Source organism: Myotis davidii, unplaced genomic scaffold (assembly GCF_000327345.1).
Source record: "Myotis davidii unplaced genomic scaffold, ASM32734v1 scaffold1106, whole genome shotgun sequence".
In the NCBI taxonomy this organism is placed as follows: domain Eukaryota; kingdom Metazoa; phylum Chordata; class Mammalia; order Chiroptera; family Vespertilionidae; genus Myotis; species Myotis davidii.
This window is the reverse complement of record NW_006299481.1, coordinates 72,254-78,320: the sequence shown is the minus strand read 5'-3', so window position 1 is coordinate 78,320 and position 6,067 is coordinate 72,254.

Sequence of the window (6,067 nt, the reverse complement as noted above, 5' to 3'; positions counted from 1 at the left end):
GCGGGGGAGCAGTGAGGCGTCAATCAGGCCAGCAGGGCAGCGGTTAGGGGGGCATCAGGCTGGCAGGCAGGTGAGTGGTTAGGAGCCAGTGAGCCAGGATTGTGAGAGGGATGTCCGACTGCCTAAACAGGCAGTTAGACATCCCCGGGGGGTCCCAGACTGGAGAGGGTGCAGGCTGGACTGAAGGGACCCCCCTCCCATGCATGAATTTCATGCACTGGGCCTCTAGTAATAATAATAAAAAAGTTTGAAAATTGTGAGAATTACCAAAATGTGACATAGATTCACAAAGTGAGCAAAAGTTTTTGGAAAACTGCCACAGGTAGACTTGCTCAATGCAGAGTTTCCACAAACCTTCAATTTGTGAAATTCACAATATCTATGAAGCACAATAAAGCAAAGCAAAATAAAATGAGGTATGGCTGCATCTTATTTAGAGATTTTTGGCTACTAAACAGATGACTTTAAACCAACCCTTGTCCTAAGTAACTGCACCCCAAATCACTACCAAATGAAGGTTAAAAAAACATTAACATTGATTCATAGCCCCAGTAAGTTTTCTTTATTTTTCTTTTTTTGCTCAATCCTTCCACCCACCCAACACCACTGCCCATTCCCATCTCCCCACTCCCTGCCAGAGCTATCTACCTTCTCTCTATGAGTCAGTCTCTATTTTCCTTGGTAAGTTTTCTGACTCCTGCCAAAGGATATCAAATAATTGAATGACAGTGTTATAGCCAAACTCCTTCCATTTGCATCTATTTATTTAAGTGAACAGATTTTTTCATTGCTCACCTCTGCAAAAACAAGTGGACAAAAATAAATGATGCTGACTCTGGTCTCATTCTAGCGAAAATTAATATTCATTGTAGATATATGAACTTAGTACAAAAACAGCCCCATATGACTCTACTAGTAACTAATACTCAATAACATGTTAATATTTGTTTAATATATTTTACAAATAAAAAATGTGAATGTCATTTTATTTAATTACTATACTAATAATTATAATGATCCCTCATTGAAAATTTTACATTCAAAGAATATTTAAAACACAAAATTCAATTTATATATGTATTTTTTACAGAAATTATGATCAAGCAGTCAATATGATATTTTAAGCAAAAATATATTACATTAAGAAACTGAAATAAAAATGTAGTTTATCTTTTTTCAATAAATGGAAAAAAAGTTAATTCTATTAAGTAGAAATACTTATTACATTGAATAAGTATTTTTTAATTGAATTCATTGGGGTGACATTAGTTAATAAAAGTATATATGTTTCCAGGTGAACAATTCTATAACACATCATCTGTATATTATATTGTGTGTTCACCACCCCAAGTCAAGTCTTCTTTCATCATCATTCATCCACCCTTAACCTTCTTCTACCTCCCCCCAAACCCTTTCTCTCTTGTAATCATGCTATTGTCTGTGTCTATGAGTTGTTGTTTTAAATGTATTTTTATTGATTTTAGAGAGGAAGGGAGAGGGAGAGAGAGATAGAAACATCAATAATGAGAGAGAATCATTGATTGGCTGCCTCCTGCACACCCCACACTGGGGATTGAGTCCACAACTTGGGCATATGTCCTGACTGGGAATTGAATCATGACCTTCTGGTTCATAGGTCAACGCTCAACCACTGAGCCACACCGGTTGGGCAAGAATTTCATAGAATCATTGAAATAGTTTAATTTAATCACATCAGTTTGTAGATGAAGTAATTGGAACTCAGAGAATAAGTTTATAATAAAATCCTGAAGTAATTTTCATACTAACTCATAAAACACCTCATTATATGTTGTACTTACTCAATTTGAACTATCTATTAAATCACTTCTTGATAGATTTGGCTACTTTTTCGCCTATTAACACAATTTGGCATGTTAAATATATCAAACAATATGTTTGACAACCTTCTCAACTCCACTGCATATGTGGATAACCCTTTTCCCCAATGAAGTCTTTCACAAGAACTATAAATCAGAATAGGGCAAAAGATACCTCTTAGCCACACCATAAAAGATATTCTTCTAGTGAGGCCTTGCGACATTAATTCTTTGTCTAGTCACTCAACTAGTTACAGTTACTTATCAGCTTTATTGAGTTAACAGTGTGCATGTTATACCACTAAGCAGGCTAATCTCTTTATTGCATTCCGTAAGACAGTACCTTCTGCACGGTGTGATTGAACATTCCATTTGCTTAGCTTGGAGTAACTTCATCATCCATAGAAAGTTTGTTATCCTTAAATAGCCCCAAACTTCAATCCCCAGTTATTTTTTTATTGTTTTATTGCTGAAAGTATTACAAAGGGTATTACATATGTGTCCTTTTTTCCCCCCGCCCTTGACAATCCCCTGGCCTCCCCTACCCCCCAGTGTCTTATGTCCATTGGTTATAATAATATAATAGCCATTGCATGTATACAAGTCCTTTTTTTAAGGGAAATCTCTTCTTTTCCATCTCTAGGCTGCACTGTAGTACTCAATGCATATTTGTATTCTGTCTTTTGTCTTTCTCTAAACATTTCATGTAAGTATTGTATCACTAACTTTTATCAAAGCACCGAGTTCACTAGCCTTGCATTACAATTATTATCTCACAACTAAAATCTATTTTTATTTGGAAATTAATTTGTAGTGGGTCAGAGCTAGACATTAAATGTTAATGTCACTTAACATTTAAATGTTAAATGACACGATTTCATCGTTTTGGCATTAAGAATGTGGGCTCTGATCTCTGGTCAGGGCACATACAAGAAGCAACCAATGAATGTACAACCAAGTGGAACAGAAAATCGATTTTCTCTTTCTCTCAAAAAAAATAAAAATAAAAAGGTTTTTAAAAAGAACAAGGGTTCTAACTGGGTTTAAACCCTGGCTCTTCCACTTGTATGAACTTAGAAATGATTATTCTCTCTATGCTTTAGTTTCTCAAAAAAAGAAAAAGAAAGATGTCACCAACCTCACAGAGTTATTTTTCATTGGAATATTTAGTACATTTACTCTAAAGTAATTATTTAAATTATTGAATTTAGATAATTTTATCTTTATTTTTCCCCTTTTTTAATTTTTTCCCTTTATTGATTAAGATATGACAAATGTGTCCTTATCCTCCCAATGTCCCCTCATCTCCCCAATCCTGCCCTCACTCTCAACTCCGGTTGTCCACATCCATCGCTTAGGCTTATATGCATGCATACAAGTCCTTTGGTTGATCTCTCCCCCTCACCCCCACCCTCCCCTATCTTCCCTCTGAGTTTTGAGCATCTGATCAATGCTTCTCTGTCTCTTTGTTCTTCTGTTGCTCCTCTATTGTTTGGGGTTAATCTAATATATATTTTTTAGAAATTAATTTTACTATATTTATTAAAGTTTTAGTTATACTTTTAGCATAATTTTAGAAGTTTCTCTAGGTAGTGTAATATATATCCTTACTTTTTTACCACTTAGTTTGTGTTAATCTTGCCACTTTAATTAAAATACAAAGACCCTGAACTATATATGTTAATTTACCAATCCCATCCATGTTATAGTTGTCATATATCTTGCCACTACATACATTATAATACCACAATAGAATGTTACATAGAATCATTTTTTTTCAGTCATATGTAACATAGAGCTATTAAATTTAATTGAGATATTTACCATTCTTGCTGTTCTTCATTCCTCCTGAAGATTTCAGCTTCTGTCTGACATCATATTCCTTTAGCCAGGAGATGTTCTCTAGTTTTTTTGTTGTTGTTGTTTGTTTGTTGGTAGTACAGTTCTACTGGAGAATAAACAATACTCTATATTTTTCTGGTATTCATTCTGGTAGGATATTTTCATTAAACATAGACTTCTATGTTGCCTTTTTCCAGCATTTTAAATATCCCATTTTCTTTGGTCCTCTACTTTTTTTTTTCCCTGATGAGAACTCAGTGGTCATGATTTTCTGTCTACTTTCAGAAATTTAATTATGATATGCTTAAAATGTGGTTATCTTTGTATTTATCTTTGTTTTTGAGGTTTGTTGATCTTGAATCTGTAACAATGTCTTTCATCAATTTTAGGAAATTTTTGACATTGTTTCTTCAATGTTTCTGTTGGTCCATTTAATCTCTTCTATTCTTCTGGGATTTTAATTACACACATACTAAACACTTTCATATTGTCACACTGATCAATGTAGCTCTTTTCAATTCTTTTTGCTTTAAGTTTTTAGATTGGACACTTCTTAGATTTCTATCTTCACCAGTGGTCGGCAAACGCATTAGTCAACAGAGCCAAATATCAACAGTACAACGATTGAAATTTCTTTTGAGAGCCAAATTTTTTAAACTTAAACTATATAGGTAGGTACATTGTTATTAACTTAATTAGGGTACTCCTAAGGGTTAGGAAGAGCCACAGTCAATGGGCCAAAGAGCTGCATGTGGCTCGTGAGCCGCAGTTTGCCGACCACAGCTCCAACCGTTTGTTCTGTTATCCTTTTCTGTTTTTAAACCCATTTAATGAATTGTAAATTTCAGATATTGTACTGTTTTCAGGCCCAGACTTTTCATTTAGTTCTACTTTATGGCTTCTATAGCTCTCACTCTCCCCTTGCCCCCCCCCATAGTTATAATATCTATTTAAAATTATTATCTGCTAATTGTTTATATGTCTACTTCATGTTGGGGGGATCATTATTGGCTACCTTTTTACTTCAATATGGATCACATTTACTTGTTTACTCATGACTAGTAAATTGGAATTTATCTTGAACCTTGTGATTATACATCCATATAGATTCTGGATTATTATAGTCCTTCAGAGAGTGCCATTTCCCCCTTTTGTTTAATAGTCATTATTGGCTGAAATCAAACTTTAAACTCTATCTCACTTGCAGTTGTAAACAACTTAAATCTTCATTCAATCATTTTAACTTTAGCTAGTTTGCTGTAATCAGCAACATACATGAATAATTCAGCAAAAACATTGGTAGACTTTATACTTAAAATGTGTGAAATGTGTGGGACCATCTTTGACTCTCTCTTGATGGGATTTTCTCCCTTCTTATCCTTTTGAAGTAACCCTGAACATACCCTGGTTCTTCAATAAGACTATAGGTTTATATCTGAGTTGTAGCTATCCCACATATGTGTCCTGCCCTCAGGATCAATGACATAAAAAGAAAAAAAAAAACTTAATGCTATACTTTTTCCAAAATATAGACTTCTCTTTAGTTGCTGCTTTTTTTGGTAACACTGTAGTAAGTTTAAAGTTTTTTTTTTTAAATATGTTTTATTTTTTGGAGTTTAAACCCTTATCTAAAATAGCATTGGCAAATATGTTCTCCCATGCAATGGGCTTTCTTGTTGTTTTGTTGATTTTTTTTTTCTGTACAGAAGCTTTGGATTTTGATGTAGCCCCATTTATTTGTTTTCTCCTTAGTTTTATTATGTTGAGGTATGACTCCTCTATTCCCATTTTGCTGAGGGTTTTTTATCAAGAAAGGATGTTGGATTTTGTCAAATTTTTTATACATCAATTGATATGACTATGATTTTTATCTCTCAATTTGTTTATGTGATGTATCACATTTATTGATTTGTGGATATTGTACCATCCTTGAATCCCTGAGATAAATCCTACTTGGTAATGGTGTATGATCTTTCTAATGTGATGCTGGATCTGATTTGCAAGAATTTTGTTGAGTATTTTGGCATCTATGTTCATGAGGGATATTGGCCTGTAATTCTCTTTCATTGTGTTGTCTTTACCTGGTTTTGGTATTAGGGTGATGCTGGCTTCATAGAATGAGCTTGGAAGTGTTCCTTCCTCTTGAATTTTTTGTAGTAGTCTGAGGAGGACAGGTTTTAGTTCTTCCTTTAATGTTTGGTAAAACTCCCCTGTGAAGCCGTCTGGCCCTGGGCTTTTGTTTGCTGGAAGCTTTTTGATGACTGCTTCAATTTCTTCCATAGTTCTTGGCCTATTGAGATTTTTAGATTCTTCCTGATTGAGTTTTGGAAGGTTGTATTTTTCTAGGAATTTGTCCATTCCCTCCAGGTTGTCTAGTTTGTTGCAGT